The sequence below is a fragment of the Maniola jurtina genome, chromosome 5 (genome assembly GCF_905333055.1).
Source record: "Maniola jurtina chromosome 5, ilManJurt1.1, whole genome shotgun sequence".
Classification (NCBI taxonomy): domain Eukaryota; kingdom Metazoa; phylum Arthropoda; class Insecta; order Lepidoptera; family Nymphalidae; genus Maniola; species Maniola jurtina.
In genome coordinates, this window is record NC_060033.1 from 950,906 (window position 1) to 977,123 (window position 26,218).

A 26,218-nucleotide genomic window follows, 5' to 3' on the forward strand; every position below is an offset into this window, starting at 1 on the left:
TGTCTATTTTGAAATGACGCGCCCCAATACCGCAATTTACACATCTAAGTCAACAAAATTATGTAGTGGGGCGCGTCATTTCAGCTTAGACAAGCTATACCACTCTTCCTCGTAATGTGCCCAATACAAAGAATTTGAGGATTCGCAATTGTATAAGTGGAGAAAGCCTTTATTTATTTTCAGTTCTTTGAATACGGTGACATTAAGTACGGTGTGCGGTCCAGCTTATTCTTAAGAGGCGTCTCCAGCATCATATATTATGTAGGTATGTACCTACTCGTATCTAAAGCGTCGATTTTTCGTCGTTGATTTGTCTGAGGGTCCACGTCTCAGCTGCGTATAGAAAGATTGGAAAGACAAGACATTTCATTAAACAAACTTTGGTAGTATAAAAAATAATGAATGAATATGCTTTTATTCTGTATCACAAAATTAATACAGAAAATTGATACAAAGAAATAATAAAGCAATAATGTTTTAATTTTACAAATCAATGCGTAACAAAAAAATGTATTGAGCTCAAATAGGTTGTTCAAAGGTATAATTTAAATAAACTTGAAGCTATATAGTGCCTTTGGGTATCGCATATCAAAGCCTCAAAGCCTACACGATGGTTACTCAGCGTCCTTTGATATTAGATCAAACTCATTCCCGAGCAGTTCTGTGGGCCTCGAGTGTTGTTCAACCGAGGCAAGTGACCTTTTGTTAACATTTTCCAATTTCAATGGTCCAATTCACATTCGTAAACACAACGTTACAAGAGCCTGAAATACATAAAAATCTTTTAATTTTTTGATTATCAAGACGGCCATTTTGTAACTTTTCTTATTTGTGGTTTAGAAATAAATACACATTCTGTAAAAATTTCAACTCTCTACCTATTACGGTTGACGAGATACAGCCAGCTGATAGATAGACGGACGGATGGACAGCGGAAGCTTAGTAATAGGATCCCATTGGCACCTTTCAGGCACGGAACCCTAAAGACAATGTTTTACAAATCAATGCATTACAAAAAAATGTATTGACCTCAAATAGGTTCCCCAAAGGTATAATTTAAATAAACTTGTAGCTATACAGAGCCTTTGAGTATCGCATATCAAAGCCTCAAAGCCTACACGATGGTTACTCAGCGTCCTTTGATATTAGATCAAACTCATTCCCGAGCAGGTTTGTGGCTCTCGAGTGTTGTTCAACCGAGGCAAGTGACCTTTTGTAAACCTTTTCCAATTTCAATGGCCCAATTTACATTCGTAAGCACAAAGTTATAAGAGCCTGAAATCAAAAAGATCGTAAGTTCACGCACTTTTTAAAAGTCTTTACTCCCATTACCCCCTAAAATACAAAGGTGCGTCCAAATTATGAATTTTACAGGTTCTTTATTATTTTTTTTCGCACTTGGCTGGTTTTTAGGGTTCCATACGTCAAAAGGAAAACTGAAACCCTTTGTTGTCTGTCTGTCTGTTCGTCTCTCCGTCTGTCCGTCTGACGTGTCTGTCAAGAAAACCTATAGGGTACTTCTCGTTGACCTAGAATCAACCTAGTTGAAATTTGGCAGGTAAGTAGGTCTTATAGCACAAGTAAAGGAAAAAATCCGAAAACCGTGAATTTGTGGTAACGTCACAAAAAATAATTAAAATGTATTCATGAACAAACAATTAGTGTTTTCAATTTTCAAAGTAAGATAACTATACCAAGTGGGGTATCATAATATGAAAGGACTTTTTTTTTTACACAGATTTTTATTTATTTTTATGCATAATAGTTTTTGATTTATCGTGCAAAATGTCAGAAAAATATCCTAACCCTCGGTGCGCGAGTCTCACTCGAACTTGGCCGGTTTTTTCTTTTTGATTTATTAGGATACTGATTATAATATTAAACAAAAAAACTCAAGTAACACGTATTTTCCAGCAAGGTAAAAGCCCCATCAATCATCCGGGCGTCACGCAGTCACTACGCAGGTTGTCTCTAAACGCTTTTGCCTACAATAATTAATGGCGGCAAATTAAGAACACTTGTTACTGAACTCGAGTTGCTAAGCATCTGGGATTACCCCGGGTACATGGCTCCTGGGCCTTTTTACCCGACTACGTCAAAGTTAAAAGAAAGGGTTATGATTTTAGCTGTCTATGGCTGAGATCTATAGAGCGAGCGTACTTTAACTTTGCTCAGACTTAAGACACTGTTAAAACGAGACAGCGTTATACCGCTGGCATAAATCTGTCTCGTTTTATCTGAAAAGAGAGTTAAAGTGCGTTCGAGATTGACACATATGAGCCGTAGAGCCTTTACTCCGTATATGAGCGTAGAGCTCCGGGTGATATTTTATAGGACTAAAATCGACCTGACGGATGTTAGGTAGGTACATCCAAAAAAGTGGGGTCTCTAATTTTTTTTATTCCTACACAGCGACAGTTCCCATCAGTAGGGACTTGTGAACTTTTGTTCGAAAAGATGGGTGAAAAAATTATCAATTCGGCAGTTTCTTTTTGGGCAATGATGTTTGTAACCTACCTAATCCAATTTCGCTGATTCTATTTTTGTTCACCACCACCAACGTTCTCTACATTTCTTTGCGCCGATTAGGATCAAGTAATATACCCCAGCAAAAGAGGGCTGTCAAATATTTACATACGGCGACCATGATTCCGATAATCGTGGACATTTCCCGACGGACCCAGCTCGTTCAAACATTGTCCTAACAGTGAGCTTAGTATGAGACTTTGCATCTCACCAACGTTTATAGAATTCGAGCTTCGAAACTCTTCAGTGTTAAGGTAAAATTGACCTTAAACACCTTGTTTTTAAGCTCAAGTTCGTACATACGAGAACATCTACGGCAACGCTCCAAGTGAATAATTTTGTGAAAATAGAATCAGTGATACTGAATTTTCGACTTCGTCATTTGACTTGATTTTGAGTCATGACACTTCAGTTCTATTTGCCATGATCTAGAATGCCATTTCGGTGTCCATGTTTTTTGCCACGTATAACTAAAATATACCTCAGTGGTTGAAGACCATTCTTCGAACGGTGCCTGTTGTTAGTGATGACATATGGATCCGAGCACAGAATTCCTAATAATAAGGCACTAGGATTTCTGTGGATTCAAAACATCGTCGCTTACTAAATATAGGCTTCATAAGACAGCTCAGAGAAAAAGGTATGTAGTTTATTTCTATATACAGGGTGGTCAAAAAGTCGTGGATCAAACGAAATAGGGAGATAGAGGAGGTCATTTCTAGCAAAAAAAAATTCTACAGCATGGCCATATTTAAATTGCCCTAAGAGTTATGAATATTTTTGGGTTTTTTAACAAAATACCAGATTCTCTTACAATTAGACTAATTTAAAAAAAATGAGATAAAAAACAATAAAACAAACGATGCTGTGTTATTACTAGATAATGTATCAGCACTACAAACCTTCTATTGAGGCTCTGGCTACCAAATTACAAGAGCAATTAATTTTTTTCCAAAACTTTTAAACCGTTACCAAAAATTAAATGTCACTTTAAAAGCGCACTGTGAAAAAAAAATGTACTACGGAAAAGTGACCCTGTATCAGAAAAACTTGCTGATTTAATGCCAATTTAAATGAGGTATAACACATTACTCTTTGTTTCGTAATTCTGGTATTATAATCGTTTTTTCATATCAAGGTGCAAATTTCAGTAGATTAGTTTAATTCAAAAAAAAAATTGAAGATTATCATGCTGCTAGTTAAACTGCTAGTTTTTTGTACGTTGGAATGCTAGAAACATCACTGTGCTTGTCACACTTAAAATTTGTGAAAAGAATAGAAACTCTTCATTACCACCTCGTGCCAGAACCACCCAGAACTACCCAGAACGCCCGTCTTGCAAGTAGTTCATCTTTTCTAGGAAACAAAAGGATAAAGAAACTATGCCTCTAGTTCACACTAATCATCATTTCTATTTGCATTGTTGGAATAAGGAAGGATGTGAAAGAGAGGCATAGTTTTTTTATCCTTTTGTTTCCTAGAAAAGAGGGCGTTCTGGGTAGTTCTGGCACGTGGTGGTAGTGAACAGTTTCTGTTCTTTTCACAAATTTTAAGTGTGACAAGCACAGTGATGTTTCTAGCATTCCAACGCACAAAAAACTAGCAGTTTAACTAGCAGCATGATAATCTTCAAAATTATTTTGAATTAAACCAATCTACTGAAATTTGCACCTTGATATGAAAAAATAATTATAATACCAGAATTACGAAACAAAGAGTAATGTGTTATACCTCATTTAAATTGGCATTAAATCAGCAAGTTTTTCTGATACAGGGTCACTTTTCCGTAGTACATTTTTTTTTCACAGTGCGCTTTTAAAGTGACATTTAATTTTTGGTAACGGTTTAAAAGTTTTGGAAAAAAATTAATTGCTCTTGTAATTTGGTAGCCAGAGCCTCATTAGAAATTTTGTAGTGCTGATACATTATCTAGTAATGACACAGCATCGTTTGTTTTATTATTTTTTATCTCATTTTTTTTTAAATTAGTCTAATTGTAAGAGAATCTGGTATTTTGTTAAAAATCTCAAAAATATTCATAACTCTTAGGGCAATTTAAATAAGGCCATGCTGTAGAAATATTTTTTGCTGGAAATGTCCTCTTCTATCTCCCTATTGCGTTTGATCCACGACTTTTTGACCACCCTGTGAATCGAACCCGCGTCCTCCGTTTGAACAGGCCTATTCCTGTAGACCGATATTAATTATTTATATGTTGTCAGGGCCTGTATTGATTTTGAATGCCGGGGGTGATTGGGCCGTGGGCAGGGTTGAAAAGGGTTGAGTGGTGAAATTTCGTTTTAAATATTTATTGAGTTAGTTTGTACTTTAGACTAGTTTTGTTAACTGGGACACGTTGTTGCTACCCTTGCCAGTGGTTCTAAAATACATTTTAATAGGTACCTTTGATCATTAAAGTATAGATTGATTGATTTATTCATGGTATGTATAGTACGCGACAGGTTGAGACGGCAAGAGGGTGGGGACGCACCGCACACCCGCACAGCTCCCGCGCACACCCGCCGCCTTATACCCCGACTAGCTGATACCCGCGATTTCGTTCGCGTGGATGTAAGTTTTTTAAAATTCCCATGGGAACTCTTTGATTTTCCGGGATAAAAAGGAGCCTATGTGCTAATCCAGGGCATAATCTATCTTCATTCTAAATTTCAGCCCAATCGGTCCAGTATTTTTTGCGTGAAGGAGTAACAAACATACAAACACACACACACACACACACACACACACACACACACACACACACACACACACACACACACACACACACATACAAACTTTCTCCTTTATAATATTAGTGTGATTGATATCTCGACCTGTCGCGTGCTATGATGTACCATGCCACGGACCTTTACCACAGATATCTACTCATGTGCCTTTACAATTAGCACCCATGAGGTACCTACGAATGGACTTAATAATATTAATAATAATTATATGAAGAAGACATTATGTTGGAATAACAATACATTTTTCGTACAAATATTTTTTTAAAGTTTTACTACAAATTACTAAAGTAAAAAGAAAAAAATGGACAGGGAAGCACTTATCTACACAATAAGAAATCTCAACTAGTGAAATATATTTAGCGATATAATATTGAACAAGTGAACACCGTGATGACGATGATGATGATATGAATTATAAATTGTTATTGATATAAATGAATGGGGGGCTTTGACCCCCGAACGTTTGGTCTCCCCTGCCGGGGTGTACCTAATCCTCCGCTCGGTACAAATTGATATTTATTATTAACTTCATACCTAGATGATGCCCGCGACTTCGTCTGCGTGTGTTTAGGTTTTTTAAAAATCCCGTGGGTACTCGTGGATTTTCCGGGACAAAAAGTGCCTAAGTCAAATTGCGGGATGCAAGCTATCTATTTATCAAATTTTATATATATCGGTTGAACGGATCGGCCTTTAAGGATCCGTGAGAACTCTTTGATTTTCCGGGATAAAACGTAGCCTATGTCCGTCCCCGGGATGCAAGCTCACTCTGTACCAAATTTCATCAAAATAGGTTAAACTGTTGGGCCGAGAAAAGCTAGCAGACGGATAGACAGACAGATACGCAAACAGACAGACGGACACACTCGCAATTTATAATATTAGTATGGAATTATTGTTCCATAAAGGAATTTCCACTTACATGGAACTTACAGGCTATGTTGTAAAACTAATAAGTACAAAATTACATCTTAGAGCGCACAATAGATACATGTCAGCTTATTTAAATTTCTAATCTCTAATACATATTATAATATAACACTAGTGGGTAGATTTATACTTTAATTGGATTGTATCAGAAAACATTAAAAAGTAACATTTCAAAATGTAAAGTTAACAGGAAATTAGTTTTACAGCCTATATTTACCTTTTTTATGCAAGAGTCACCAAGAATCGCTAACAAAAAAGGGGTGAGTCGGTCCACTCAGACGCACTCGGGGGAGCCCAGACCTGCTGACCCCGCGTTAATTGCACGGTTACGTTCTATAGCCTCTTGTCTCTTCGAGTATGTACAGAGACATTGCGAGCTTGCATAAAAGTAAGTATTTCATACGTACGTGTTGCCGGCACACGTCTCTATACGAAAACCTTTAGATAAAATTGTAAATACCGTTTATTAGAGTATAACCTAACAGAAACTATCTCCTGAGATTGTAAACTGTCAAAAGATTGTGAACCTCTTGTGTCAGATATGTGTGAGATCTATATTATGTCCCAGCGCCGGGTTATGCATACGTCCACGCTTTACGCAATTAAAACGCAATGGTACGCGCTACGTCTACGCTTACGCAGCCTGTGTGAACGAGCTATTAAAAAAGATCAATACTTATCCATATTATTATGTACATGACTAATCTATAGGTACTTACTAAAATTATAAATGATAAAGTGATTTTTGAAAACAGAAATACCAGTACTAGTAGGTAGGTAGGTAGTAGTTTAAAAAATTAGTTTAAAATCTTAAAATTAAGAAAATTTATCCAAATCACCAAGTTTCGAAATGAAAACATGTCGAATTTTCTACCCTTTCCAGTTAGGTATGTCTTATTTTCCTTATATCAAATGCACAAAAACAATTAAGAAAGAGTCTTTGTTTCTGCACGTTTACATCTAGAAAGTTAGTAGTTTTGAAAGGATTCTTTCTAATTTTTTATTAAGTTGGAGAGATTTTTCGTAAAAGAAACAAGAAATCTTTATCCTTCTAAACCACGGTTTTTTACGATTTTCAAAAGCTCGTACAAGATGTACAGCCGCTAATCTCGACGTACAAAAGAGTGACGTAATCTCAGCCGCAAGAAGCTCTCGTTTGAGTGAGAGAGTGCGGAAAATTCCGCATTTCCGTCACACGAGCGCTGGAGATCGTAATACGCGTCATTTTCGTCTCGTAGGCGCAGCGCAATTTCACTTGAATCCTCTCTTGAGCCATGTAACTGACATGTGGCACAAGTAACAAACTGAAAGAGCAATATTAAAAAAAAGTTTTTTTGACGTGACAACGTCTTATAATTCGATAGAGCCGGCTGCACGCACGAAAAAACATGACTCATGCGGCGTTACCTCGCTCTGAGGCGTTCCATGTAAGGCTTGAAGTGCAAGCGCGAGCGCGGAACGAGCGACAAAGAAGCACAATCGGCCTTTGTTGTCACGTTCAACTATCGTCAGTAAACCGACTTTACAGACAACCATTTTTTTTTGTACGGCAGTAGGTACATAGGCTGACACGAAATGCATGAATTGACGTAATCTCAATCACAACAAGCTCTCGCTTAACTCGCTTGAGTGAGAGAGTGCGGAAAATTCCGCATTTCCGTCACATGAACGCTGGAGACCGTAATACGCATCATTTTCGTCTCGTAGGCGCAGCGCAATTTCAATTGAATCCTCTCTTGAGCTTAGCAGTAACATGCGGCACAAGTCATAAGCTAAACGCAGTATCAATTCTTTAGGTATACGTCAATGGGTCTGGCGCAAATCTGTCAATTTTTGTTGACGAGCGAATGACCAAAATAAAAGATCTATTAACAGAGAACATTTACAGTTTGGAGCACTTTAAAAGTTGTTGTAGTGTGTGTAATAAATTAGTTGTCAAATTTTTCCAACAGAAGTAAAACCTGACAAATATGAAATAAGAGCGGTTTTTCTATGATTTTCAAATTAATAATTATACTATCAAAAATCAAAATTTCATCATTTGTAAATTAATCCATTAACATAAGTTTAGTGTTTATTACATCTAAGTATCAGCACTCCGAAAGCTATTACCATTCGTATGTTGGTGACGCGACCTTGAAGATTTTACCCATCCTAAAATCGCTCAACACGCCTAAAGAAGTTCCCACTTCGAAAAAACCCTAAACCCTAAAAATAATAGTATGCATCTTAGTAGGTAAGTACTACGTCTTTGTTTAAAACTCGCCAAAATGAAATAGTTAAATGCAGATTTTTTTAAAGTTTTTTCTAGTAATCATCAGTTCCTAAAGGGCTCAAATCTTTTGATAAAAATATTAATCTTTCTACGCGCGAGCTAAGCTCCAGACAAAAGATATACATTTTTATGAAGCATTTAAAATATGATAAATCGCTCTTATCTCATAACTTAGTTCATAACTTGAACAAGAGAGATCAGTCATAGGTTTTGGCAAATCCCTGACGCGTCAAAACGTGCACGATATGCCAACTGCGGTTGTGACGGTACGCGGTGGAGTGACCGAGTTACATTTACACAGGGGACGTGTTTTCTAGACAAAAATAGTATAAAAAATTGCGAAAAAATAGTGAAATGCACATTTTTCAGTTTTTTCCCCCTTTTTAATTTTTCCCTTTTTAGTAAGATTACTACTTGTACTACTAAGATTTACGTAAGATTACTACGTGTATTAATCTTACTTTGAAAGTTGAAAATAAGTACTAATTATTATTTGTTTATGACCACGTTTTTGTTTTGCGATGTAACCACAAATTCACGATTTTCGGATTTTTCCCCTTATGTGTGATGTAAGACCTGTTTATATGTTTACCTACCTGTCAAATTTCATGAAACGGGAAGTACCCTATACAGACAGCGAAGTCATCCTCTAAGGTTCATTTTTTTGAGGTACGGAACCCTAAAAACTGTGTTCAATCGAAAGTGGGGTAAGTGATTGATTGAAATCTTACGAAAAATTTCCCACGGGATTTTGAAATCCTAAATCCACACGGACGAAGTCGCAGGCATCAGCTATTCTATAAAACTGCTTCAACTGCCACTTACCATAAGGCAAGTTAACAGTCAGCTACATATATATCGATATTTTTTCGCACATATTCAATACTAGCTGTGCCCGCGACTTCGTTCGCGTGGAATAGTGACTTTTCGCGCTTTATATAGCCACGGACGCTCAGGCGCGAGGCGCCGTGATTCTTAAAATTGACATAACTTTTTTATTTATGAACCGATTGACATGAAATAAACACTAAATTCTAAGTGAAGCTTCCTACAATATATTAGTGAAAACCGTATCTAAATCGAATAAGCCGTTTCTGAGATTAGCGTGCACAAACACACAGACAAACAGACAAACAGACAAACAGACAAAAAAAAAATTAATTACAATTTCGGGTTCGGCATCAATATAATAACAACCCCTGCTACTTTTTTTTTTATATATTTTCATTGTACAGACACCACTTTTCTACAATTTTATTATATGTATATATAGATTCATCCCATAATTATATTATTCAACTGATTAGGTAGGTACTTGACCAATTTTCTATCCGCTCACAGATTATCCTATCCACTTATTCAGCAGAATTACTGTTGCCGTAAGGTCGGCCCATAGAACGATTGCGTCGGTCAACGATTTATTTAAACAACATCCAACCGGAATGCGAAATCGTCGGTTGTTAAAGTCGGCTTGGTGTTGCGGATTTTCCATACAAAAAACCTATCAGGCTTTCAGGATTAAACTCTTTATTTGACATTTGTTTTCAGTGGGTAAAATATTTTGTATTTCATAAAATGTCCGCACAAAACAAGGGGCGTGACAACATTAATTCCCCTCCATTTTATTAATGGTGTAGCTAAACAACCCTAACCGCTTCACAAATGATATTGGTTATGACAGAGTCGGAATTAGGCAATGAGGGTTCCGTGTGAAAAATTTACTTAAAGAAAAAAATTAACGAAGATTATTAGACACTATTTCATTTTTTCCTCATAATCTATATTAAGATTATAAATGTGAAAATGTGTCTGTATGTGTGTGTGTATGGTCTATCAGCTTGACTGATCTTTTCGTTTGGTACAGATACCTATAGTTTGCATCCCAAAGTTGTACTAAGTTCACTTTTTATCCTGGGAAATCAAAGAGCTCCCACGGGATTTATAACAATCTAAATCCATGTGGATAAAGTTGCGACAATCAGCTAGTTAAATAAGATGTAGGTATCGCGTTAAAAAATGCATTTTTTAGAACTTAACCATAATAACAATTATTATTTTTGGTCTGGTTGATATTTTGTTATGCATTCTTTCATAACTTCAATGGGGTAAGCATAGTAATCGTAACCGAATTTGACACAACAATAATCTTTATCGAAAGTCGTAAATGAGAGTATCAAGGTGCTGGCATAATATTGCCGTTTTAGCCTTTAAACACGGAACTCTAAAACCACAAACGTAATGTTTTTTTTAGAATTTTCATACGCCGTGAACAAGGGGTGATTTGTTAATGTGAAAAATTGCTTATCATTTTTCTCTCTCGCTCTTTATTTACGGCAGATATCTTTTGGCAGTGGTCCGACGTTCGGAATGGTACTAATATATTTTTTTGTTAAGGATAGTGAAAGCCTTATTGCTTGACAAAACGTTTCATGAAGAGTTTAATCTAAGTATTACATATTATGAAAAGACTTATCCTTTCTACGCACAGCCTAAACCACTAGCATTACAAACTTGAAATTTTTATGTCCCACTAGCTGATGCCCGCAGCTTCGCCCGCGTGGATTTAGGTTTTTAGAAATCCCGTGGGAACTCTTTGATTTTCCGGGATTAAAAAAGCCTAAGTGCTAATCTATCTATCGCCATTCCAAATTTAAGCCAAATCCGTCCAGTAGTTTTTTGCGTGAAGGAGTAACTAACATACACACACACACACACACCGATACACACAAACTTTCGCCTTTATAATATTAGTGTGATGCCTTTTGGACGCCCAATATGAAAGGCTATCCATGAAAAGGAAAATTGGGCTTTCAGGCAAAAACGAAGAATACGTATTTCAGGGTTTTTACAACACCTCAACGTTCTACAGTACACCAATTATACTTGAATTTCAGGTTTGTAACTTATTTCGTCTACAAGCTAGAGGCCCGTGACACGCAGACATACAGACAAACAGACAGTAGAGTGACATTAATAGGGCTCTTTGGATACGGAACCCTAAAAAATGGTGTCCTAACTGCAACTATGAACCAGCACTTTATTGAGATAATAGCGTTTACTCAACAGCTCGAGTTTACACATTCCTCTTCATTTCTGTTTAGTTTAATCTCCGCTGGCTCAGATTATGTGCCTCGTTTGTTCTCGTCACGTTTTAACGTTACACTTATTAGCAGAGCCTATTTCTTCTGTCTCAATCAGGGACATCTTGGGACTGTAGCTAGTCAAACACAGTTCTTCGATTTCTACTATTTGTATATTCAAGACATTTTAGCCCATCACAATTACTCAGATATTCACAACTCGGTTCTTATTCTAAGATTTACAATCAATAATAATATCTTTCTCTACATTCCCTCGCTTCCGCACACAGATCACTATTCTCATCTCCTGACTCAACTGTCAAAACCGCCACCGACACTGGCAGGTGACATGCGTGTAATGTTACCGTCGCTAAAAAAAAGTGAGGTGTTGCCTCGTTTCTAACACACTTGAGTCCAGTTGCATGACAGCCGGTTAAAGTTATGTTAGGGTTTAGGTTAAACTTTGACCAACAATTGGTGATATTATACCATGTGAACAATTCGTAATTAAATAACAATCACAAACATACTAACAAACATAAAAATCTTTCCAGTAGTGCAGGTGCTACGGTGGAACACACAGCTTCTGATACAAACATAGGTAGGGTTCATGAGATACAGCCCGCTGAGAGACAGACGGACGGACGGACAGAGAGCGAAGGCTTAGTAATAAAATCACATTAGTCATTTTGATCGTTTCTCAAAGTTTATCCAATAATTCAGCCGTGTGACTTCGCCTTCGCATTCATCACACAAATCCCTGCTCAACATTAATTTGCGTCTTGTTCAGCAAAAAAAGACATTTCCTCGAAGAACTTGTACCACAAATCTCTTTGCTTAATCGCTGAACGAATTCAGAGTTTCCCGGCTCATAAAAAGTACTTACGAATTACAAGGGCTGGTGCACACTGACTTTAGAAGTTAAACCCAACATAATAATACATATAGGTAGGTATGTTTTCGTGAGTCTGGCTTTTGTAACATTTTATTTTAGGATTGTTTGTCCAAAGCCTGATGCAACAAATGTAAATTAAAAATTTATAACACCCCCGACAAGAGAAGGTTACAGTAACTAGAAAAGAGCTGATAACTTTTAAACGGCTGAACTGATTTTCTTGGTTTATAGCTAAGAACACTCTCGATCAAGCCAACTTTCAAACAAAAAGAACTAAATTAAAATCGGTTCATTAGTTTAGGAGCTACGATGCCACAGACAGATACACAGATGTACACGTCAAACTTATAACACCCCTCTTTTTGGGTCGGAGGTTAAAAATTCTTTTGTTACTTTGTTCTTCAACGTAGGATTTTTGCATAGGTAAAAATCAAAGATTTGGAGAGTGTCATAAGCTACTCTTTATCCGGGAAAATCAATGAGATTTTCAAAAATCTATGCTGACGAAGTTCATCACCTAACTTAGAATAAGTTATGATGATTTTGTTTTGGGATTACGTGGCTTTGCGATGATTTTGTTTAGTATGGTAATAGCCTAACGGTTAAGACCTCCTTATTCGGGGGGGGGGTCTAATGTTGGATAGATCCCGGGCACGCACCTGTTTTGGACGTATGTGCGTTTATTTAATATCAAAGAAATTGATTAATATTACTTACTTTAACGGTGAAGGTAAACATCGAGAGAAAACCTGCATGCCTGAGAGTTCGCCGAAATATTCCAACAGGTGTGAAGTTTGCCAATCCAACCTTGGTTGGCTTGATCGAGTATGGTCTATATCATTCAGTCATTTGTTCATGAATAGTAAATTCACTCTCACCACCTGGGTTCCTGATGCACATAGACCAGCTGTTATGCCACGCATATGCAAACTGTGGAATCAAATTCCATCGGCGGTGTTTCCACTAGATACAACATGGGGTTATTCAAGGGGCGGACCAACAAATTCCTGAAAGGCGCGCAACGTATCCGCGGGACCTCTGGTGCTGCAAATGTTCATGGGCGGCGGTAATCACTTAACATCAAGGGACCCACCTGTTCGTTCGCTATTTTTTATAAACAAAAGTATTCATCTTTAAAACAAAGCTACAAACTGAAGCGGATATATATTTTAGCCGGGTGTATATTCCGTGGGTATACATTTTGCGGAGATATGCCGGCATTTATCGGACCACAAATTTATTGTCTCGCCTTGAGCGAAGAATTTACTCTTTTAAAAGAAATATTCGCTGGAATTTTGCTCTCTTTAAAATAAAGCGGTGGCGGTGTTAAGGTGTCAAATAGGTTAGGTATATTTATAACCACTCGATCTTACAGCATGACGACAATTTCGTTTTGGTTATGTTAATCATCAATGATCAACTCATCACCGGCCCACTACTGAGAGGACCTGTGTAGTACCTATAGGCTTGTGACAGGTTGAGCTGATGATGATGACTAGTAAACCTAATATAACTCAAAGTAGGCTAAGTAGGTTCTTAACTCAAGGTAACCCGCGAGTGTAAATCTATTTGGATAGGTTTGCGGCAGCAGCGTTGGAGCGCAAATATTGTCATAACTCCTAGATTTGTTTAATTTGACACGCTCGCTGTCTCACGGCCAAAGAATATGACGCAGATGCGATAAATTGCATTTAATATTTTTTCTACTAGCTGATGCCCGCGACTTCGTCCGCGTGGATTTAGGTTTTTCGAAATTCCGTGGGAACTCTTTGATTTTCCGGGATAAAAAGTAGCCTATGTGTTAATCCAGGATATTATCTATCTTATTATCTATCTTCATTCTGAATTTCAGCCGAATCCGTCCAGTGGTTTTCGCGTGAAGGAGTAACAAACATACACACACACACACACATACAAACTTTCGCCTTTATAATATTAGTGTGATTAGTGTGATTTCTTTGTTCCCCGAGTGCAAAGTATAAGCTAGAAAATATATACCCAGACGAAGTCGCGGGAATAAGGTATTAAAAGTAACGTAAGTAGGTAGGTACATAATATTATGTCCAGAGTGACGAAGTTTCCTTTACAAAGTAGTTTCTTGTTTTGGACAGATCCCTAACAAGTCCAGACTTCTAATGTGACGTGTGATAGCCTTCAATAAACGTGGCGTGAGGTGGCACTACTAATAGGTATTATAAAACGAAAAAATGCGTTTGTTTGTGGGTTTGCTCTTTAATCATGCCACAACGGAGCAACGAATCGAAAAACTGTTAATCATAAGTCGAAAGTCAAATCATTTATTAAAATTGGGTACTTTTGTACTCTTTCTAATTTTATCAATTGCTGAATTTTGCAATACAATGTTGTAGTGGTAATAATTTAATCACGTAAAATTAAAACTAAAGCTAGTCGAGATATTCTTGTTTACTATCATCAATAAAGAAAATGAACTATATTTCCCATGGTCAGCTTGATAAGGTAGAAATCTCTACTAACTAAAAACTAATCAAACTTTAATACATTATCATTATAACTTTCTAAGCTAATTATAAAATAATATAATATTAGGCTACAATCAAAATATAGAAATACCTAGTTCAGAACTCATATTACCGCTAAGCTTAGTTAAATATGCCGCGTCTATTAACCATATTTACATGGTTAATAAATTATAACATCATTTAAACCGGGGCAAACCTACCCGGCACACCTACATCGCTTTAAGCTTTTAAACAGACGCTCGCCTCTATTTCTCTTAATTAAGAGAGTAAATATTCTCCCAACAGCTTAATCTTTGGCTCATTGCTGCTCACGAAGATAAGCTATCCAAATAAGAGGAACTCAGCGGAGTTTATGAGTTTGTTGCGGGCAAACGACCCTCTCTACTTGGTCGGGTTGCATTTGTTTGAAGCATTTTTTACTTCCTTTAGATGCGTGAATCCCTGATTACCACGGACTTGGAATAGCTACATGCCGCATGTTCATCAAATAGCATGTTAATCAACCGCTACACCATCATCGATAGACCTCCACTGCTGGACATCTGTCTCTTGTAGGGACTTACTTCTACACGCCACGGTCTTGTGCCACCTGCAATGGCGGCTCCAATGATGTCGTCTGTCCATCTAGTTAACGTAGTGATTACATACTCTTTGCACCTAGTTAGGGGTCTTCCACTGCTGCTTCTCCGTACTGAAGCTGCGCTTTTCGGTGCAAGGTCGCCATTCTAGCACCGTGGGGCCCCAACGTTTTCAATTTCCCAATTGGACCTGCTAGCAAGTGATGATGCAGCCTAAGATCGAGCGCGCTTGCCTAGAAGTTGCCTATTCATTCTTGACTTGAAGGTACCCATATTAAAAGTGGAAGGGAATACTGAAGCTGAAAGGGCGTTCCATAAAATTCAAAATATTTTTATTCAATTAGACTTTTACAAGTACTTTTGAATCGTGAAGAGCATCACCACTGGTTCGAAATGCCTTTCCTACCGAGAAGAACCAGCAAGAAACTCAGCGGTTACATATTATAACACGTATTTAGCGTGTTTCAAACTATTCGCCCTGTCCTGTCCGTTGTCACCTTAGCTTGGCAACCCGTTTAGCTATATCGGGTACTCTGATCCTTCTACGGATCTCCTCATTTCTGATTTGATCACGTAGGGAAATTCAAACTCACTCCATCGCCCGCTGAGTAACTCGGAGCATTCTTATGACGTCTATAGCGAACATATCTCATGGTCGCTAACTATGGGCATGACTAGGCATGTACATTATGGAGAGTTCTCAGACAAGCTGGTTTCCTTACAATGTTTTCTTTCACCGTTTAAGCTGCAAGTATATTTAATTTTTCAAAACACACAACTTAGAAAAGTTAGTTAATTTATCCCAGAAAATTAAACTATTCCCATAGGATTTTAAAAAGCTAAATAAGGTGTATAAAGTCGCTATTATTATATAGTAGGAAATAAATTAATAATACAATAACTACGAAGGAAATGATTTGAATATACGATTTAATTAACCGCTATTCAGTAGATGCATTATTAATTGATTTGCCTAATCGAATAATAATTACGTTTGATAGCGCCACAAATCAAATAATCACTTATTTGTTAACTGATTTAAATATTTGCAAGGTTCTGAGTGCTATCAAATAATCCAGAGGTTTACATTTACCTTGATGTTTTAGGGTACTGCAGTAAAAAAAGGAATCCTTACAGTTTTGTTTAGCCTGTCGCGTCGCGTCTGTTTGTCTGTCCATCCGACTATCTTCTATCTGTCTGTCTTTGTGTCATAATCATTTCAAAATTATACTAAGAGCTGAAAGATTGAATAAATAGAAACCTAAAACTACTACACAGAGGCATATTTAAATTTGAAAAAATAAATTTCAGCGTATTTGAATGTGGATAGCGTAAGTCGAATAAAATTTTGAGTTTCTTAGGCTGCATTATCACTTGCTTATAGCAGATCTTGCAGCCAAGCACTAATCTGTAAATAAAAACTATACTTAAAAAAGTTAGTGAAGTCTGCCAATTCACACTGGGCCAGAGCGTAGACTTTAGCCTTAGCCCTTCTCATTCTGAGAAAAGTCCCGTGCTCAGTAGTGGCCCAGCGATAGGTTGATCATGATTATAGAGTCAACGGACTGTAGAGAAATAAAATAAGTAGGAGTGAACTTGTTGAATATGTGGTGTCGAAAGCAAATACCTATTCTAAAGTAAATTTTAGTTTTTTTTCTACACAGGCCACTAATAAGAAAGAACGTTCGAAGGTCTTCTGATACTGTCGACAAATAAGCGAACAAACAGACGGACAAACACCATATTTCTTCTATCGACTGTAAACATTTGGACGCTACGCTCATTTACAAATAACGTGGTCTCGTTAAATTGGCGCCGCAGACGAGCGTTTTTAAAACGTTTTTTTAAAGTTTTTGATGAAATCGACGGAGAATAAGACAGAGCGATGAATAAAATGTTTTATTTTGGTTTAAGTAGTATTCGCTATTTAAAACACCTTTTTATCTCTTATGGTAGGTGACTTTTAAGGCCTCATCCAAGTAATTATAATATTATTACACTTTTTATAAAAATAGTTTACACCGTGTAAGAGAATCTCACCCTACCTAACAAAAACTACTATTCACTCACATTTAATTAATGTTAATTTAAATTAGGTAAACTTATGCAACTTGTACCCATTACATCGAGCTCGTATAAAAGCGGGGAAAGAATTCAATTAGGATTTTTCAAATTATTCTGTGCAATTTTAATAGAAGCGTGATATTTCAAAACTAAAATTTACTAGATGATGCGGTGATTTCATCTGCTTAGATTTAGGTTTGAAAAACCCGTAAAAACTGTTTTATAAAAGTAGCCTGACGTACTCTCTAGGGTGTCCTAAATCTTTAGCGATATCCATACAAAATAATTAAGTCAGTTGATTGCGGTGAGATTGAAGGACAAACCAACAATTCAAAATTAAATAGGTTGGCGTTTGTAAAACGCTCGTCTGAGCAACGCCAAGTTCGTTAGCCCAGCACCTCTAACTCTAATGTGAATTCCAGCTTACTTTATCACTTCCTTGGAGCCGTTAGTAAACTTTTACATTGTGAAATATGCTTATGAACTTATACTGCCAGATATAATGGGCTTGTGGCTCCTCAAACAACTTGTACAAGTGTGCTTTCTTTACTCTAACTTTCTTTTCGATTCAATTCCTTTATTTAACGGACAACAAGATCCATTTTTCATTTTAGTGTTAGTAACAATAAAAACTTAAATACTATATTAGTACTTAAACATCTTAGTAACAATTCTTAATCACTATGTTAGTACTTAACAACCAAAAGGGATTTAATCCTCTGCATGAGTTTCCCCATCAGAGGACCATCCACCTTATCACTAATCATGCGCAGGATGCTGTTGCTGCTTCTACGGACTCTGGACAATAGGGAGGCTGTTTTCCTGCGCCAGACGGCATCAAAGCCATCTGTCCGCGCCTTGGTAAATATAGCCGATGCACTGCAGAACCGAGGTTGCCTGAAAGACTTTGGAAAAGTTCTCGTTTGCACGCTCTTTAGCTCGGGTCGAAGACCGTGTGCGCGAAATTTAAACGAATAAGTGGGATTAAATGTAGGTAATAATTTTCAAAGTTTGTAATTTTTGTGTGTAAGATTTTCTTCGTGATTTCTAAAAGGATACTTTATGTAAGGTAGCTAGTGTATTTGAAAATGCTATTCACGTGATTTTTCGCGTGCTATCTGTGAAGTAGTCTGTCTCTAATTTTGCGATATGCCGACGGGAAACCTAAAAACCCCACGTGAATGAAGCAGGGGGCATCAGCTAGTAATATAACGCGACCTATTCTTATCATAAAAGGTAAAGCTAACTGACTGACTGATCTATCAACGCACAGCTCAAACTACTGGACGGATTGGGTTGTTTGGCATGCAGATACTTTGTTATTAAGACGTAGACATCCATTGAGAAAGGATTTTTGAAAATTCAATTCCTAAGGGGTAAAATGGGGTTTGAAATTTGTTTAGTCCACGCGGACAAAGTCGCGGGCATAGGCTAGTTCCCTTAATAAATGTTAGGAATTTCCAAAGTACGGGCTCATTGGGAACGAGTCGTAAATAAAATAAGGGCAAATAAATATAATAAATAGGGCGATGTAGGCAATTTCCGAGATCGTTCAGCGGCAATGAGGTTATTTTGCAGCTTCGCTCACTGGAGCGACGAGCGCCCGATTACTTGTAATGGCTTAGTAATATTTTTTCTGTTAAAGACTTACATCTCTTATCTCACCAACATAAATATACCATCGAAATATACATAATCTAAATTAAAAAAGGAAATAACCAACTAGGAACAAACCTTCATCACAAAAAAAAATAGCTAACATCTTTATGTTTCGGTTTTATTTTTCTTTTGAATTTTTTTTATTTCACAATTTTTAGTGGCCCCACTGTACTGTAATAATATGCTACGACCAGTTAAACCCCTACTGTTTACTAAGCTATTACACTGATCGCGAGCAATTTACTGTTATCCATTGAGGAGTTCTGCTCTCCATCTCCGAAGATATTCATCAGATCTTTACCTTTATATGGGACCAACTGCAAAGTATACTCTTTCAAACAAAAAAAAATCCAAATCGGTCCAGGCGTCTTAGAGTAATCAGGTAACATACGTAAAAAAAAAAAGATTCCGACGAATTGAGAACCTCCTAATTTTTTCGAAGTCGGCAATTTCACGCGGATGAAATCGCGGGCATCAGCTAGTAACATAATATATCTATGTCAGAGATCACAAATGCCTTGAAAATATAAAGTGTCCTCAATGTATTTAAGCAAGCGCTTGGAATTTCTAACGGGTGCCGATTTATTGGCCTGCGAGTCGTTTAATATGGCCAAAATAAATTCGGGATGTAGGCAATTTGTGAGCTCACTCGCTGGTAATGAGATTATTTTGCAGCTCCACACTGACGGCAAAGTTGCTAAGTCCTGTTTGTGTCGAGGCTTTGCCATTTTGCGCTCCCCGTACAATCTACAGTGCCACCAACTTATCTGTTCAGGTGGACAAAATCGGAACTAGAGCCGCGTCAGTTGTCATTTCAAAAAACACGCAGGCGAAGTTGCTGTCATTAGCTATTATTGAAATATTATAAGCTATACCTATTGAATCTTTGCTGTGTTGAAAGAATTTTAATTCCATTCTTTCTTGGTATATTATTTCTTGAATAGATTGCCAAATTCTCCGCTAGCGACGGTGGCATTGGATTGGATTGGTGGATTAGATTGGATTGGGTGGATTGGATTGGCTATATATAGGTATCTATATATAGTACGCGATAGGTTGAGATGGCAACCGGGGTATGAGGCGGGTTGAGGGGGGCTGTGAGGGTGTGCGAGGCGTCACCACCCCAGTCACCATCTCATAGTAGATTGGATGTCAACCATATAAAGAACGTCTGCCCTATCAGCATTTAAAATAACATGTTCAAGTCCTGAATAAGGTTATTAAGTTCCTCCTTAAGTCCTATAAGTGATGTAAGTAAGTAGGTATTAAATTTGAATTTAATCTTTATCGAAACCCCAAAATGACTTGGATCTGAGGAAATATAGCGGAGTTATTTCTTATTGTAACTAATTTCCCTATTTACGTCTCGAATGCGAAGGGCGAAGGGCGGCGGAATAAATCAACTCTCAAAGCGGGGGATTGTGACGGCCGGAGTGCTTTATTTGCAAATATACAGCAAATATACAGCCTGTATACAGCCTACTGGAGTTATTACGTTGCTGCGATTTGTTGTCTGAAAACCTGTGGGAAACGGGAAGCTCCATTAATACTCCCTTTTAGCCAAAGATATCGAGGAAGTAGCTGAATCCATACAAATCCAAAAAGAAGAATCTGACAGGCGTATCAATCAACAGCTCAAACGGGTCTAGAATCTTGAGATATTGCAAGTACTTAGATTCTATTTATTACTACACCATCATACAACTACCTCAGTGATCTAGTGGTAAGCATGTTAGATGACGAGGTCTTGGATTCGCTTCCCGGATCGGGCCAAGAATAGTTAGGTATTAGGTTATTGGATTTTGTGTCAAGAAATTCTCAGTACTGGCTCAGGAATAGGAAGTTAGCGGTGCTTCACCTCCATGCATCGGAGAGCATGTAAAGCCGACGATCCTGCGCCTGATCTCTCTCCGTCTGTGTCGGATTTCCGTCCTATGAGGCTATAAAAGTGAGGGAATAGGGAGTGCACCTATGTTTGCGTACACACTTGTGTACTATAAGTAATAATATGTCTCCCAAGCAGTTGGCTTATGTCATGACGATTGGCCGACATGGCCGAAACTCAATCGGGAGGACATTATTATTAGATATTGTATAGAAGCACGCGTTACTTTGCGGAAGTCCATGATATACTAGTAGTGTTGAATTGGGGATCCTGTATCAAAATCCATGGGGATTTTGGATCACTCTCGCTAACGCTCGTTCGCTACGCTCACCGTGATACAAAATCCCCATGAATTTTGATACAGGATCCCCAATGTAGGCTACTGTCCACAACAACACATTAAATAAATGGAGTATTCCTAAATCCAAGCAACAATTAATCACTATCAACAGTGAGACAAAATCCTCAATGACTAGTTATTGCGGATCCTATATCATACGCCCGCACCGCACAGTGGATGATATAATACGATGAGTTCGACGAGACTGCGGCATTCATAAGAAATGCGAACGAGCCCATATGCATGATAATTTTACGTCTAAAAGTTTGCTCTCGCATAGTTAACCATTTGATTTGTTGCGTTCAAATTATTTTTGTATATTGATCGTGTTTCTGCTTGATCCGGCATTGCTGTATTCATTAGTATGAATTTCGATCGATTGATTCGAGGCTTGCGCATACTTATAATAGGTTGGATAAAGGTAGACTCTTTAAATGTTTATAGCTCATCAGAAATATATTCGTATTACATTAACGATTGCTTTTCCACATATCGGACATAACATTTTATCCAACGATAAAGCACATTTAGTACACGTTATAGCATGACCACATGGTATATAACACGCAGCTACTTCTTCTACAAGACAAATTTTGCAGCAAAGTGTTTCTTTAATATTTTCAACACATAATATGTTTCTGTCTGCAAAAGAACTTATTATATTGTTATTTACAAATTGTTCAGATACTTTTGATGCACCACAAACATCTTTGCTATCACTTTGTAGGTATGTTTCACCCTTCACAAGTAAAACATAGGGACAGGACGGAAACCAGCGTGCGTGCTCCGACCATGGATGATCTTCGATGCCCCAGTCTTTGAGCCTGCCATCACAAAAGTAACAAATCACGCGATCACTATCTCCTGTATAAAAAAAACCAGCATCAGCCATTTCTTGAGGTTTTTGATTTAAATCTTGAGGCCAGGTATCAAAACTTCGCAATCTTGCGATTTGAGTTGCATAGCGAGGATATTTAGGATATATTAACTCCATTCTGATCTACAAACAATGAATTTTGGATAAAGATTTATTAGTAAAAATATATTATAGCAGATTTCTAGTAAGGTGTGCAAGCTTATCATACATTATTATTTATCGAAAATTAATTCTTTAATGATGAATTTAGACACATTTCCCGCTATTTAAATATATTTCGATTGTTATAAATACTTTGATAAATAGAGATTAATGGACGAAAAAAATACGTACAATGCGTACTAATATAATAAATTCACTGATGACCCCACGACTTCATCTGCATGGATTTAGGTTTTTAAATCCTGCGGGAACTCTATGATTTTCCGAGATAAAAAGTTGTCTATATCTCTCCAGTTCTTTTACTATACCCACGAAAAATCATGTCGATTCGTTGCTCCGTTGCGACGTGATTGAAGGACGAACCAATAAACAAACAAACAGACACACTTTAGCATTTATAATAAGTATGATTAGTGATGCAAAAAGGCGTCTGTCTAAACTAAAGACTAACGGCTGAATCTTGCCGAAATTTGATACACAGACAATTCACATCTTGGAGACGGATCCAGGATATTTTTTGACGTCGAAAATTAAAGGATTTCCACTCAAGTTTTAAATCAAATTCGCAAGGAAGAAGATTGAAGCATCAAATAGGAGCAAATATTATTAGACCTTTCACAAATTTTATACCTACCTATGGAAAGTAGTAAAATGTATAACCTTTTAACATTTTAACTATCGCGAGTCCGACGCATACCATTCCTTTTACGGTTAGATCTCAATTCACTGCGTAACTATAAACAACAGCGTCTTCCATGCTTCAAAATCGAACACCTATAGCTGATGCGGCAATAATTTATACGTAAGACAGTGTTCATACGAATGTATAAATCTAGTCTGATTACTTTCGCAAATATAAGTTTTATGTTGTGATGATTTAGTGTTTAAAGTTACATGCGCAAATGTTTAAATCTAATTTATTTCAATCCATTTCGTTTATTATGAAAGAGGTTTTAGAATTCGAGCGTATAAATAGGTCGATCCTAAGCGTCACCATTCCTTTCTTTCCGAGTTTTGGATACGACGACAACAACAGTCGAAATAAAGTATGTAAGTATTTTTATTTTATATGTTTATTTTTGAATTAAGCAACTAGGTACCTATTGAATTTTTATTTGGAGTTTTCATGTTGATAGTTACTTAAATTGTTTTTCAGGGCCTCTTCATCTTTCATCAATCCATTTGACGAAGACGAAGACCCCATCGCTTTGGTGCAGCCCCCATCAACATCGAAGTCTCTTAAGAAGAAACGTGAGGTGAAGCGGAAGAAGACGATCAAGAAAAAGGAGGTGACTTCTTCTGCTCCGAAGAATCCGTTCGAATCGAGCGGATCGGAATCTGAACCCGAAACGTCTCCAAATACACCTACGAGTCCATCTGTTAAGCGGAGGAGGTTTATTACCGAATCTGAGGTGAGTTGTCTTATTTATATTTTATTGGATTAAAGCTTTTAAAAGACTTCCCAATAAGAATGTTGTTAGGCAATTGGTCTGTATATAAATTTATGAATATAGTTTGTTAAAGTTATTATTTTGTTAGGGATCATATCCGAAGGGTACCAGTGGGATCCTATTACTAAGCTACCGCTGTCCGCCCGGACGTCTGTCTGTCAGCGGGCTTTATCTCATGAACCATAATAGGTAGAGAGTTGAAATTATCGCAGATGATACTAAATTGAATATTTTTCAATTTCAGGATGAATCTACTAGCAAGCCAGTGCGCGCTGCGAAATTGAGAAGTTTTCTCAGTCGGCGCGTTGCGTCGGGGTATACATCCCAATCAGACCCATCGAAGAAAGGCAGCTACTACTTCGAGCTGCGCGTCTACAACTCTGAAGAAGTGGAGAAACTCGCGAACAATGAGCGTTGGAAGCATGCCATCTGCACACTAAAACTTGCAACTGATTTAAATTCGGTGGTATGGAAGTCCCTCACCAAATTAATTGATGATAGTAAGGCTGAACTAAAAAATATTCAGCCCATTTTATACCCTGCAAATGAAAATAATTTCTAAGATAAATTTTGTAAATTAAATTTTGTAAATCTTAGAAATTATTTTCATAAATAAATTCAAAAAATATTTCATCTGCAACATATTGTATATAATAAGTATGACAATTAAATTACTATCTTTATGTTTGTGCCTGTAAATATTTTTTAACGTGTTTTTTTTACAGAAATTACAAAGCCTAAACCATACAAAGCCTAGACCATACAAAACCTAGATCATACAAAGCCTAGACCATACAAAACCTAGACCATACAAAGCCTAGACCATATGAAACTAGAAATATAAAAACTAGAACCATATGAAACTAGAACCTATAAAATTAAATTAACGTGTTTTTTTTACAGAAATTACAAAGCCTAAACCATACAAAGCCTAGACCATACAAAGCCTAGATCATACAAAGCCTAGACCATACAAAACCTAGACCATACAAAGCCTAGACCATATGAAACTAGAAACATAAAAACTAGAACCATATGAAACTAGAACCATATAAAATTAAATAAAAATGTCTAAATGTTCATATCGAAAGATTTGAAGTTGGGATATTAATAACGTGATACTTACAACCCTTATACTCTTACTAAGTCTGCACATTGTCTGAAAATAACTAGATTACTTTATTTTAATACAGTCATCTCATAACTATCCAAAATTTAAAATCTAGAACTGAGAAACTAGAACCATACAAACTAGATACTTGACATGTTTGAATGTTGATATCGAAACATCGCATTACTTCCATTCTATTAATAACTGTTTACTGTTTATTAGCCAATAGCTTGATTTATTATTTAGCTGTATTTCCTTACCGATTTTTTATACGCAGAATATTAAAACCAGAACTGAGAAACTAGATACTAAATAGATAAACAAGATAAGCAATTCTATGAAATTGAAAATGTTTTTCTGCAAAGAGTGTAACCTTTATGTTAAAACATCTATATCGTCACATAACAGAACAAATACTCATAAATCTAATAGTTTATTTCAATCTAGATATGAGAATGTGCAAATTATAAAAACGGCTTTTAGAAACAGAATAATCAGTTACAAAGTAAATCCGACCTCTACAACTTTAGTTCCAGAGAGTTTTTTTTCACAAATATTTAAAACCACACGCGAGATCATAAATATATCTCTAAAGAAACACACTGCCATTAAAGTAAATTTCGAGTTATTTGTTTCGTATATTTTACCAAAAAATTTTGAAAAGTCTATTAAATCTTTCAGTACTAAATATGGTATTATAGTCCAAAGTACTGATATTGATAATTTTTTATTACAATGTGCTCAAAAGTTAACTTGCAAATGCGCAGAATTCGAACAGTCAGAATCTGGTTGGACAATTGATTCTATCAGTCATTTGGAGATAAATATTAATAAATATAATCCTCTGAAAGGTGGATCATATTTGGCATTACCATCACATATAAGAAATACAAAATCATGTCTAAATATTCATAATTTCGATGATTGTTGCTTTTTATGGTGCATTGCTGCTAAAATGTATCCTACAAAACTTAATTCCAATAGAGTTTCATCATATCCTCATTATTCATTGCTTTTTGACATAAGAAATATGACATTTCCTCCGGGAATTGAAGATATTAAAACCTTTGAGAAGAACAATCCAACTATTAGTGTAAATGTTTATGGGTTAGAAGCCAATAATACAGTTACAGGTCC

At 36.8% G+C, this 26,218-nt stretch overlaps 1 long non-coding RNA gene across 1 annotated transcript; it reads right to left on the reverse strand.

Moving 5' to 3' along the window:
• On the reverse strand, nucleotides 1-25,126 carry LOC123865018. Its single transcript, XR_006795880.1, has 3 exons — nucleotides 25,114-25,126; nucleotides 19,905-19,907; nucleotides 1-102 (listed from the first exon to the last, which is right to left on the reverse strand). It is a non-coding gene; the product is annotated as an uncharacterized LOC123865018 (long non-coding RNA).
• Between the last annotated feature and the right edge of the window lie 1,092 nt (nucleotides 25,127-26,218).